This window comes from Chanodichthys erythropterus, chromosome 17, assembly GCF_024489055.1.
Source record: "Chanodichthys erythropterus isolate Z2021 chromosome 17, ASM2448905v1, whole genome shotgun sequence".
NCBI lineage: Eukaryota > Metazoa > Chordata > Actinopteri > Cypriniformes > Xenocyprididae > Chanodichthys > Chanodichthys erythropterus.
This window is the reverse complement of record NC_090237.1, coordinates 4,231,987-4,245,612: the sequence shown is the minus strand read 5'-3', so window position 1 is coordinate 4,245,612 and position 13,626 is coordinate 4,231,987. Positions and strand designations below refer to the sequence as shown.

The window sequence follows — 13,626 nt, the reverse complement described above, 5'->3', positions numbered from 1 at the left end:
GCTTTGAAGCTTTTTGGCACGGAGTGTACAAGTTCATGACAAATTGTCATATCTGTCCTGTTGAACTCCTGGATGATGAGCTCCTTAAATGCCCTGATCTTTAATGGGGAGTGTTGCTCAACTTGTCTCTACAGAATCCCCCAAAGGCATTCAAGAGTGTTAAGATTGAGTGCAATACATGTCCACAGAAGGTTTTTCAGCTTGGGAGAATGCATATCCTCATTGTCATGTTGAAAAAATGCCCAACAATGCAGGGAATGAGGAAATGGTAACATCTGTTTCAGGTTTATGTATTAAATTACACAGTGGTGTGGGAATTCATGACAGCACTGATAAAGCACAACGCCCTCACCTTCAGCACTCATACATCCCTATATAAGAGCTTTATTACCACTGAACTTTACTGTGGGAACCAGGCACTTCTCACTGTACTCCTCCTCTAGCAACACCATAACATTTTGGATGCTGTTAGATCATAATGATTGATTTGGTCTCATGAGACCAGAGTATTGACTCCCAGAATCTATATTTCGTAAATATGGGCTTTGGAAATGGCTGACTGACTTCATTGTGTGCTACAGTAGGTAGTTCCAGTGAGAACAACAACCATGCATGTCATTTCTGCAGTCTGCATCTTACTCTGTGAGATAAACAGTCACTCTTTTCATAGCTTTTGATGGCTCTAAGACACTCGCTTGGTATTTCTCCTGCTCTTTGTCTAACAAAAAATCCCTCATCACTAAATGAAAGGTCAAAATGAAGGCCTGATTATTTCAGGGGCCTTGTCACAAGTCCATTGTTTTTAAATTTCTGTGTTACCTTTGCTATATTTTCACACTTAAAACAATTTTTTGGTAATCCTCTTGTAGATCTATTGTTCTAAGAAATAAGTCTCCTGACAGTTTTCTCCCAAGTTCTGAGAATGATTTAGTGGGCAATATAATGCTGTGTTCACACCAAACGCAATTAGAGCGTCTGGCGCGAATGATTTCAATGTTAAGTCAATGTACAGACGCGTTTACGCAAATTTAGCGCGGCCTCGCGAATTTGCCTCGCGAATTGAGCGTTTCTGACGGCCGAGTTGAAAAATTTGAACTTTGGCGTAAATTTGCGCCGCGTTAACCAATCAGGAGCCTGCTTGCTGCTGTGGCGGCAGGCCCGCCCCGAGTCACTCATTCAAAATGGAGGAACGACTGATATTATCAGTGAGCAGTCACCCAGAGATTTATGACAAAAGTTCATACTTCAGACAGGAATAAAAAGGAGCTCGCTTGGAAGAGTGTCGGTGAGGAGATTGGGCTACCTGGTAAGTTGTAAATACACATTTCACTTTTGAGTCACGTACACGTTTATCGACCCGCGGCCTTCCCGCGACGCTGACCCCTACGCCGCTATTCTGCTTTCCAGAGTAAATACAAAGCAGTGGCTCTCTCGATGAACGCACGATCAACATCAGCCATCTTGCAAACAGACAACCGCCTAGCACTTGCCCCTCCCACACAAGAAGCGGATTTCGCCTCGGATGTGCGTCAATTTCGCTTCAAACGCTTGTTTATTACGCGCGTCTATTTCGCTCTAGACGCGCGAATGCATTCAAAATGTTCAAGCGGCAAACTAGACGCGGTAGACGCGAATTTGACGCTCTATTCGCGTTTGGTGTGAACGCAGCATAACACTTTTAATTGTCAAGAAATTACTTATCTTTAAATGTTTCAGTTCAACATACTTACCAGTTGATCAAACATTGCCTTAAACTTACACCAGAACATTTTTATTTTGTTTTATTTAGTAACTTTTTAGGAGGGTGTACTCTTTTTTGCTACACAACATTTTATCACCTTGATAAGAAAATCTTATTTTCCTGAATAATTTTGACATGCTTCTTTGGTAATTGATTAAGCAGACTTGCTGGAACATTATATCGCTAAAGAACTCTAACATGTCATCTAAGTAATTGAGTAATTGAAATTTACTTTCAAAAGTTTTGACATTTAATTTATTATTAATTTAAAATGTGCTTCTGGCATACTGACGCCATGGTGTTTCTTATTTGTTGTGTCTGATTTAGATCTGTGTTCTAAACTTATACATTTAAAGGTGAAGTATGTTTATGTGACACTAGTGGCACCTATTGGATTACAGAAATACATATTTTGCAAATGCATCTTTCGCATGTCGCACCTCTGTTGACTCAAACATCACAAAAGTTTTTAAAGGTGCTTGTGAAAGCACGTCTCAACAGGTAAATATGGGCTCCTCTCAATAAGAGTTCCAGCATATTAAAAATACTTTTCACTGTGTTGCAATTTGTCATGAGCAAGCAAATGAGTAAACTAACTCTGAAAACGGGAGCATCTCGCATATTAGCTATAAATTATTTCAACGTAACTGCATTTTTCACTGCTCGCCGCTGCTGCATACTATAATGAAATTTGGCCAAAAGTGCAGAGGATGCTCAATTTACTTCTATCTCTCTCTTCTTTTTTTTTACTGTACTGTAATTGACAGAATACTGTACTGTGGTGCAAGTTCATATACGTATACTTTTTTCATGCTTTTCATTTACTGCAAGAATACTTTACAATAGTAAAATAAAAATTATTTTTTTCTTTTCAAAATTTCATTGCTGTATTTTACTGTATCTGCATCTGCAAATGTATCTTTGTATATTGTAGTATACATTGAGATGCAAAATAATTCCAGTATCCCAATAAGAGCTTTTCGTTACAGTGTTATACGTTCTCACTAGTGTTCACTGGGCAGTGCAGTAATCAGTGTGTTTGTTACGTTTTGTGTGTCATCTGAGGCCAAAGTTTGATTTTGTCAGAAGAGGGAATGTTTTTGACTAGTTTTTGACCTGGATGGCTGTTTGGCTCTTGCTATGCAGTTGCTGGGGTGTTTCTAGAGTATGTGGTTGATAGAGTGTTTTGGGGGAACACACAGACATTCCCAATAAATTCCCAATTTCTGGTTGTATTATTATTGTTGTTTTTCTCTCTTTTTTTCTTTCCTCTAGTTTTTAGGCCTTATCTGACAATGGGAATACCAATCATGAATGTTGATTAATGTACACTTGTAGCCTGTAAGTGGTCGGCAATAGGCAAAAAATGTAAGGCCAAAAAGTGTTTTTCATGGATGCGTGATTTTAAACTTCACCAGAAAACACATGATGAAGTGAAAGATCGTGTGTGTTGTGACTTTGGGAAGAGCTTTACTACATCTAGTCAACTAAAACAGCACCAAAGAATTCATACTGGAGAAAAACCTTACAAGTGCTCATATTGTGACAAGAGTTTCAGTTGGCTGAAATCACTGAAATTACACAAACAACTTCATACTGGAGAGAAGCTGCACCACTGTTCTCAATGTGAGAAGAGTTTCAGAGATGCAGCATGTCAGAGAAAGTGACGTCGACTGCGTCTACGCAGTGCGACCTGATGCATCCTGAGATGAGACACAGGAAACAGAAATACTGCAATAATAACGCGACTAAACGAGACGAGATGAAATGTTATAACGTTATTTCGTCTGGTCTTGTTTTGGTTAACGAAAATGAAGAGACATTTTGGCATAGTTTTTATTTTTTAAACCACATTTAGTCTCATTTTTATTCGTCAACAATATTGTATTATACAATTAATTATAGTCATCGTCACATGACCAGCTTTTACGTTGCGTCTCGTCTCGTTTTCGTCACGTGATAAAGGTTTGTTGACGATGATATTCAATTACAATTTTCGTTGAAAGGTTTATGTGCATGCTCCAAGTCTTATTTGCTGCTTTAAGTGCATCTCTGTGGTATAATTACAGCGCCACATACTGATCTGGCATGTAAACTACATCATCAGTCGTTTCAGTGGTTTCGTGTGGACGCAGATTTTTTTTGAGTCGAGGAAAAAAAAAAGATTGGTTAGGGTAAGCTCCGGCTTCGTGTGGACAGACGTGCTGCGCTGCAACCGCTAAAAGCTGTCTACACTAAACGCAACAAATCGACCAGTGTAAAGCACTTGGTCTACTTCATAAATATAACGGGGAATACGTTTACTGTCGGGAATGTGACACGCCACGCCATACTGCATCCAATGTAGACAATATCATTATAATGGGCCACACCGGCTTTTCATTCACAAAACTAGGTAGGATAAACACATTGTTGTCTTTCCATTCTTTGTATGCCCTATTTTCACTGACAGCTTTCCTCTTTAGATTCTTTGATAGTGCCATTTTCTCTCACTAGCTAGCTTCAATGTTAATTGCACACAACATAATAGCGTACCTCCAGCATGCAAACAATTAAAAAATGCAGTTTAGTACGTGAGGATGCCAAGGAATAATTCCATATATCATATATTATTATTATTGTGTATTGTTAATAATGATAGTGTGTTTGTTTCAAAACAGTGCAGAGATGTGCTTTACTGAATGCGGTCCCTTTAAGAAACATGACACTGTGCGCACTGAGGATGCGCCGAAGACAGAAGCACGCGAGACCCTCTATGGTTTGGTTACCTTCTCTCTCTCTCTGTGTGTGTGCTATTTCCTTTGATGCTATTATGAATGTAACTGTAAGTGTTTGTTATAATGTTTTTATTAATTCAATAGAAAGAGAAACAGAGAAAGCGTGAGAGACGAGACGAGTGCGGAAACTCACCGATTAAAGCTAAAATCGACGCTGTTAACGATCGTGAATGAAGGACAAATGTGGAATATTTTCTTGGAAATGTTTTCATTCTGCAGGTCAGAGATGTTCCCTTTTTAAGGTAAGGTGTTAACTAAATGTACATTGTTTACAGAGAATTAAATATAGTCTATATTCAGTACATATTGTGTATGATTGATTTATTTTATATTTTGTTAGATTTCTGTTTAATTTATATTAATCGAAGAATTTAACTTGTGACTTGTTTCATCCTTATAAAATTTGCATTCCCATAAAATGAGCAACCTTTCTATAGGCTGTTTTAAATGCTACTCATAAATAACCTTACCAAAATGCTCCATATTTCTAAAATCATGCACATATGTTCATTTAATTTAAGAAGTGTAATTAATTAAGTATTTCAGTATACAGGGGTGCCTGCATCATATGTTCTGTCATATAAACAGTAAAAATTCTTAGTAAATATATACTAAAAATTATTTTTTAGTACTCCTTAGAACATCTAAGTGTACTCAACTGTGCTATTTTGAGACACCATGAAATATGAACTAACATGTGCTTTTAATCTCTGTATTATAAAAATGTATTAAGATACCACTTATAGTACACTTGACCCCAAAGGCACCATATGTTTGCTGTTAAAGTAATCCCGTGTAAATTCAGTAACTTCTCTTTTGATGTTTCCAGATCTGGTCCTGTGGGTGTCAGTATCACACAGTGATCACAGTTCACACCTGCAGTGAAGCTCCTCCCACAACAATTCACCAATAAATACTGGGAATATTCACATCATCCTACAAGAGAAGGACAAACTGCAGGTGTAGCAGCTGAAATCTGTGTGACTGTTAAAGATGGAGTTTATTAAAGAGGAGATTGAAGACACGAGTATTTCAGAACCATCCAGAATAAAACAGGAAGATACAGAGGAACAAATAGGTTGGTGTCCATTCTTGATTCTTCATTGTTGACTGCTTTGGTGACTGTGAAATAAGGAGCAATATATATGTATGAAAAATTATAGAGAAATGCATCTAAATGATCATAAACTTGCAAATAACATTGTAAATCATAATAATATATCAGTTTTAAACATATTAACAAATGAATGACAGAACTGACCGTTGCACAACAAAGATACTCAATACACAGATAGTTTTGTTTTTATAGTCTTGATTTCTGATAAGTATTTTTATTTTTCACATTTAACCTTATTGAACTGATTCTAACTGCTTAATATGTTTATTTTAGACCAGATGAAAGTGAAGGAGCAAAGACACAAACTAAATGAAGTAAAGAAAGATTGTGACATCAAAACTCAAGGAACAAAAGCCAAAAAGCTGCACACCTGCTCTCAGTGTGGAAAGAGTTTCACACATAAAGGAAATTTTAAGACGCATATAAGAATTCACACTGGAGAAAAATATACATGCACTCAGTGTGGAAAGAGATTTTCTCATGCATCAGATCTCAGTTATCACCTGGATGTTCATTCAGAAAAGAATTCTTATGTGTGTTCTCTCTGTGGAAAAAGTTTTTCATGGATGCGTGATTTTAAACTGCACCAGAAAACACATGATGAAGGTAAAGATCGTGTGTGTTGTGACTGTGGGAAGAGCTTTACTACATCTAGTCAACTAAAACAGCACCAAAGAATTCATACGGGAGAAAAACCTTACAAGTGCTCATATTGTGACAAGAGTTTCAGTTGGTTGAGATCACTGAAATTACATGAACGACTTCATACTGGAGAGAAGCCGTACCACTGTACTCAATGTGAGAAGAGTTTCAGAGATGCAGCATGTTTGAGAATTCATCTGCTCCATCACTCTGGAGAAAAACCATTTCACTGTGATCAGTGTGGTAAAGATTTTATTTCATCAGCAAATCTAAGACAACACCTGAAAGTTCATTCAGATGAGAGACCTTATGTGTGTTCTCTCTGTGGAAAGAGTTTTTCACGGCTAAAGAGTTTTAATCTGCACCAGAAAACACATGATGGAGTGAAAGCTCATGTGTGTTGTGACTGTGGGAAGAGCTTTATTACAACTAGTGATCTGAAACGGCACCAAAGAATTCATACTGGAGAAAAACCTTACAAGTGCTCATATTGTGACAAGAGTTTCACTCAGTCTGGAACCCTAATAGAACATGAGCGAGTTCATACTGGAGAGAAGCCGTACTACTGTACTGAGTGTGGCAAGAGTTTCAAACATTTACGAAGCCTTCATGATCATGTAAAAAAATGTTGCACTTTGTTTCATGCCAAATAGTAAATACTGTGAGATAAAATGATTTTTTTCACTCAACAGTCAACTCTTACAGTGACATTAAATTGTCTTTTGATAGTTATGAGAAATGAAATGGACCAAAGGAGACAAAGATGTTATTTCTATTTAATGAACACAGAGAATGAGTTTAGAAAGGTTGTGGAAAGGTCCACGAGCCGGGACTCGAACCCCGGTTACAACATGTTGTTTAACTCAATTTTAGTTGTTTGCAATTTCTGTTTGTATTACTATTGTTGTTGTTTTTTCTTTCCTCTAGTTTATATGCCTAATATGACAATGGGAATCATGAATGTTCATTAATGTACACTGTGCATTTTTGAAATAAAAAAACGAAATATAATTTGTTACATTGAGACCGGAATTGCTGACAACTTGTTACAGTAGTTCAAAATCCATTCTTTATTTTAGGAGACAAAAATTTTATTTGTCATGCACACCGATCTATACAACTTTGCAGACCATTTACATTCACAAACACTTTGCTTGTAAAGTAGTATTTTAAAAAAAAAAAAAAAAAAACTTATTCACAGCAGTGCCATCTTTGGTTATTTTTAACAGGAATGAAAGCGAGGCTGTGAGGGATAGACATACATCTCTTAAGTGGGTTGTACTGTTACTTAATTTAATGTTTTTTTTTTTTTCTGCTGACGAAACACTGCAAAAATATTTCCCCCCGAAATTTAAGTAGACAGTGAGACGTCACACAGCTCAGGCCCCTCCCACAACCACTGACTGAAAGTCCTCCATTACCATAGCTTCTGCCCTTAGCGAGTTGTACATTGTCCACCATTTCTCTGCATTTGAATATGGGCTTTGCAAGGTTATAAAATGGCATGAATGCCACAGAAAATATATATTTTATTAGACTCAAAACTCTTGCTAGCCATATGTCAATTTGTGTTACTACCATTTGATTTCTTCACATTGTTGAGTCTTCACAAGCCACCATTCAGTTAATGACAGGTCGATTTCAAGCCTGTAACTATTCACCTCTCTTAACTATTTCAATGCTGTATTTTACCCAGCATATTATGATATACACTGTGGCGACCAGGGCGGGCGAGAGCCGTGAGGGAACGGCTTTGAGTCTCTCACGGAGGAGCTCCGGGAGCATAAAAGGAGGAGCGACGACAGTGAAGGACGAGAGAGGACCAGGCTGGATTTTATGCTGTGTTTTGTTATGTTTGTGTGGCCGGCAGATGTCCGGCATTACTTTCGTTTTGTTCTTTGTTTATTTTGAATTAAAGTTATGTTGAATGTTCGCTGGTTCCCGCCTCCTTCTTCCTGTATACGAACTGTTTTACATTGGTGCCGAAACCCGGGAGGAAGGAGGGACATGCTGTCGATGAGACCTCACTGCTGAGGGGGATCGCAGTGCTGCGGAGTTCGGGCAGAGCGGGAGTGTGAAGACCACAAGAGGCTGCGAGACGACCAGGACTGGATATTATTTTGTTTTATTGTGAGTGTGTTGTCTGAGTGTGTCTCGCATGTGAGCAGAAGCCGCTCCCCTTTCCCAAATCTAACTAAATTGAGTTGATGAACTTAAATAAATTTAATAGATAACCCCATTTAAAGAATGGAGACATGTACAATACTGTAACTGTAATCGAGTGAAGGTGAATAGAACGTTGAATCCATTATTATTATTATTATTATTACTGAGTTTTGTTAGCCTAATTATGATATTGTTTGCTTCAAAACAGTGTGGAGATGTGATTTACTGAATGCAGCCCCAGAAACGTGACACCTATTGTGAATCCTCTCCTTTTAAGTTTAAGTTCATTATGTGTGTGACGTTTTAATTATGACTTGCATAAGTAGCAGTGTTTCCTGCGTGTATGAGTTCAGTATCTGTCTATTCACTATCACTAGGCAGTCAGATCGCACGCTTTCATTAAAGTGCAGCGTTTATGCACAAGAGAAAGTTAATGACAAGTAAGTTAATTCAATGTATAATGAAGATCGTTACACTGTATTGCAGCAGTATTAGCTTTAGTTCATTATATTCTTTATGCTTCGCGATCTTTCTGTGTGTAATTTGATCCTGTTTAACGAGCGGATTTGTTCCGCTATAGCTTCGCGGCTATCGTTAATGTTTACTAAACTTATTTGCTCGAAGTTTAACGTTACTAAGTAAGATAATATCATTCTGTAGTCGCCATTATTACTGCCTGTATTAATAATTTCCTTATATCGTTCATATTTTGTGGGTTTTGTAATCTTTATTACGCTGCAGCTTAATATTGCTGACTCATGCTGATATCACTCAGTCATATTAATATATCAGTTCTTTATGTAAGTTGTTTATCATTCAGTTTGTAATCTGTTAAATTGTTGATTATATTTAGAAAATGAATATTTATTTCTGTTATTTTATTTATTTCAGAAAACTACCTCAAGTACACTTCTATGTGTACTATATGGTCACTCTTGTGTAATAAAAAGTTAAAACCTATCTGATGACTCTGACTCCCTGATTTCTGCAGCGGTCAATAACAAATACCAGCTTTCAGTGGGGCAATCCCCAACACCTATATAGTTTTCTTTCCTTCTCTCTCTCTTTGTTGTTTCCTTTGATACTATTATGAATGTAACTGTAAGTGTATGTTATAATGTTCTTGTTAATGCAATAGAAAGAGAGGCCTATGGTTAACTTAGAAGTAATTAAAAAGAAAAATGGAATGGTTGGAGAATGAAAAGGAAAATATTTGCAATTTAATACAAGACTACATGAACAAAAAATATTATTGATATCTAGGAATTTATACAGATGGATCTAAAGATCCAGGTAATGGGTATGTAGGAGTGGGTATTGATATTCCAGAATTCAAAGTAAAGAATATCAATAAAAGAATATCCAATCATGTTTTTGTATATACAGCTGAACTAGTGGCAGTTTCTCTGGGTTTGCAATGGGTAGAGGAAGTCAAACCGGACAGAATGATAATATATTCAGACTCAGCAGCAATATTACAGACTCTTGTTACTATTAAAACAACTAGAGAAGATATTTTAATAGAAATTTGCACATCATTGTTAAATTTAGAAAGATTGAGAATAGATGTTCAATTTTGTTGGATAGACCTGCACATATAGGAATCTTAGGTAATGAGGAAGCTGATGAATTAGTAAAAAGAGCTCTAAATATTAATGATAAAATTAAGATTTCTCTTGGAAAAAATTAAGGAAAAAGCTATAATAAAAACTAATATTGACAAAAATTGGCAAAAAAATATGGGATTTAGATAATTAAGGAAGAGAATATTACAGAGTTGGAACATTTAACAGTAAAAATAGAAGAGAGGAAATTTACAATACTTCAGTTAGGACAAAAAAGACTTAATAATACGTTATTTCTTATGAGTAAAATAAACTCAGATAAATGTGAGGTATGTAATTGTAAAGAAAATGCATGTTTTAATAAAATTTAGAAAATTTCAAGAAGAGAGAAGAAAATTTAAAGAATGTACTAAAAGGGAGAGAATGGAATATAAGAAGTATTTTAGGTATAGGAAATTCTCAAAATGAAGTTGCTGAGGAATTAATGACGTTTTTGCAAGAAACTGGTATAGGTAGAAGAATTCAAAAGATCAGTGAAGCCATGATTTTAGACACTCCAATACAGTAGTTGGCGGTATACACCTTTACGATTGTTTGTAACCCTCCATAAAAACAAAATAAGAAGAAGAAGAAGAAGAAGAATAGCGGGAGAGACGAGACGAGTGCTGAAACTTACCGATTAAAGCTAAAATCGACGCTGGTAACGATCGTGAATGAAGGACAAATGTGGAATATCTTCTTCGGATATATTTTCATTCTGCAGGTCAGAGATGTTGTTCTTTTTTAAGGTAAGGTGTTAACTAAATGTACATTGTTTACAGAAAATTAAATATAGTCTCTATTCAGTACATATTGTGTATGATTTTTTTTTTTACATTTTATCTTTTGTTAGAATTCTGTTTTATATTAATCGAAGAATTTAACTTGTGACTTGTTTCATCCTTATAAAATTTGGATTCCCATAAAATGAGCAACCTTTCTATAGGCTGTTTTGAATTCTACTTATAAATAATCTTACCAAAATGCTCCATATTTTTAAATTCATGCACATATGTTAGTTTAATTTAAGAAGTGTAATTAATTATTTCAGTAGGCTATACAGGGGTGCCTGCATCATATGTTCTGTCATGTAAACAGTATAAAAACAAAATAATGGAACAGTTACTTTCCTCAAACAACTCAGTAGGTATTAGTTAGTATTATTATAATAGTTTTGTTGTTGTTGTTGTTACATTTAATTTATTGCCACACTTTAATATGTGAATTATATTATCAGAAAACTTAACACATTATTATCGTCAGGCTTTTATTTGTGCTTAATGGAGAAAACAATGGCGCAACCCAGGTGAAAAATAAAAAGTAAATTTCTATAATGTACTCATAGTTCTCTATTTTCGTGCACTAATTTTTTACTTAATATACTAAAAATTCTTCTTTAGTACTCCTTAGAAAATCTAAGTGTACTCAACTGACTTTGAGACACCATGAAATATGAACTAACATGTGCTTTTAATCTCTGTATTACAAAAATGTATTAAGATACCACTTATAGTACACTTGACCCCAAAGGCACCATATGTTTACTGTTAAAGTAATCCAGTGTAAATTCAGTAAGTTCTTTGATTTTTTCCAGATCTGGTCCTGTGGGCGTCAGTATCACACAGTGATCACAGTTCACACCTGCAGTGAAGCTCCTCCCACAACAATTCACCAATAAATACTGGGAATATTCACATCTTCCTACAAGAGAAGGACAAACTCCAGGTGTAGCAGCTGAAATCTGTGTGACTGTTAAAGATGGAGTTTATTAAAGAGGAGACTGAAGATACGAGTATTTCAGAACCATCCAGAATAAAACAGGAAGATACAGAGGAACAAATAGGTTGGTGTCCATTCTTGATTCTTCATTGTTGACTGCTTTGGTGACTGTGAAATAATGAGCAATATATATGTATGAAAAATTATAGAGAAATACATCTAAATGATCATAAACTTGCAAATAACATTGTAAATCATAATAATATATCAGTTTTAAACATATTAACAAATGAATGACAGAACTGACCGTTGCACAACAAAGATACTCAATACACAGATAGTTTTGTTTTTATAGTCTTGATTTCTGATAAGTATTTTTATTTTTCACATTTAACCTTATTGAACTGATTCTAACTGCTTAATATGTTTATTTTAGACCAGATGAAAGTGAAAGAGCAAAGACACAAACTAAATGAAGTAAAGAAAGATTGTGACATCAAAACTCAAGGAACAAAAGCCAAAAAACTGCACACCTGCTCTCAGTGTGGAAAGAGTTTCACACATAAAGGAAATTTTAAGACGCATATAAGAATTCACACTGGAGAAAAATATACATGCACTCAGTGTGGAAAGAGATTTTCTCATGCATCAGATCTCAGTTATCACCTGGATGTTCATTCAGATTATAAGCCTTATGTGTGTTCTCTCTGTGGAAAGAGTTTTTTATGGATACGTGATTTTAAACTGCACCAGAAAACACATGATGAAGTGAAAGATCGTGTGTGTTGTGACTGTGGGAAGAGCTTTACTACATCTAGTCAACTAAAACAGCACCAAAGAATTCATACTGGAGAAAGACCCCTCAAGTGCTCATATTGTGACAAGAGTTTCAGTTGGTTGAGATCACTGAAATTACATGAACGACTTCATACTGGAGAGAAGCCGTACCACTGTACTCAGTGTGAGAAGAGTTTCAGAGATGCAGCATGTTTGAGAATTCATCTGCTCCATCACTCTGGAGAAAAACCATTTCACTGTGATCAGTGTGGTAAAGATTTTATTTCATCATCAAATTTAAAACAACACCTGATAGTTCATTCAGATGAGAGGCCTTATGTGTGTTCTCTCTGTGGAAAGACTTTTTCACGGCTGGACAGTTTTAAACTGCACCAGAAAGCACATGATGGAGTGAGAGATCATGTGTGTTGTGACTGTGGGAAGAGCTTTACTACAGCTGGCGATCTGAAACGGCACCAAAGAATTCATACTGGAGAAAAACCTTACAAGTGCTCATATTGTGACAAGAGCTTCGCTCATTCTGGATCCCTGAAATCACACAAGCGAGTTCATACTGGAGAGAAGCCACACCACTAAACTCAGTGTGAGAAGAGTTTCAAACATTTACGAAGCCTTCATGATCATGTAAAAAAATGTAGCATTTTATTGCAAGCCGTTTTGACTTTTATTCATTCTCATGATATGAATTCTTGATATCAACAATTCAGTTTCCACTAGTAAAAATGTTAATTCTTGATATCAACAATGATGTCATCACTCGTAGACATAAGTATTCTTTATATTAACAATTGAATTGGTACTAGTAACAAAATTAATTTTTGATATCAATAATTTGATTGTCACTAGAGACAATGTTAGTTTCTGATATCATGAATGTGATTGTTACTAGTAAGAAAGCCATTTTAGATATCTGAAATTATATTGATATTTTGTCATATGTCAAAAATGAACATTTACTAGGAGCAATTCAATTGTTGATATCAAGAACTGACATTTCAACTAGTGATAATTGGATTCTTGATATCAAAAATTCACATTTTACAAGTAGCAATGTAATTATTG

At 35.7% G+C, this 13,626-nt stretch overlaps 1 pseudogene; it reads left to right on the top strand.

Moving 5' to 3' along the window:
• Window positions 1–4,499: 4,499 nt before the first annotated feature.
• LOC137005199 (zinc finger protein 271-like) lies at window positions 4,500–13,374 on the top strand (annotated as a pseudogene).
• Window positions 13,375–13,626: the final 252 nt, after the last annotated feature.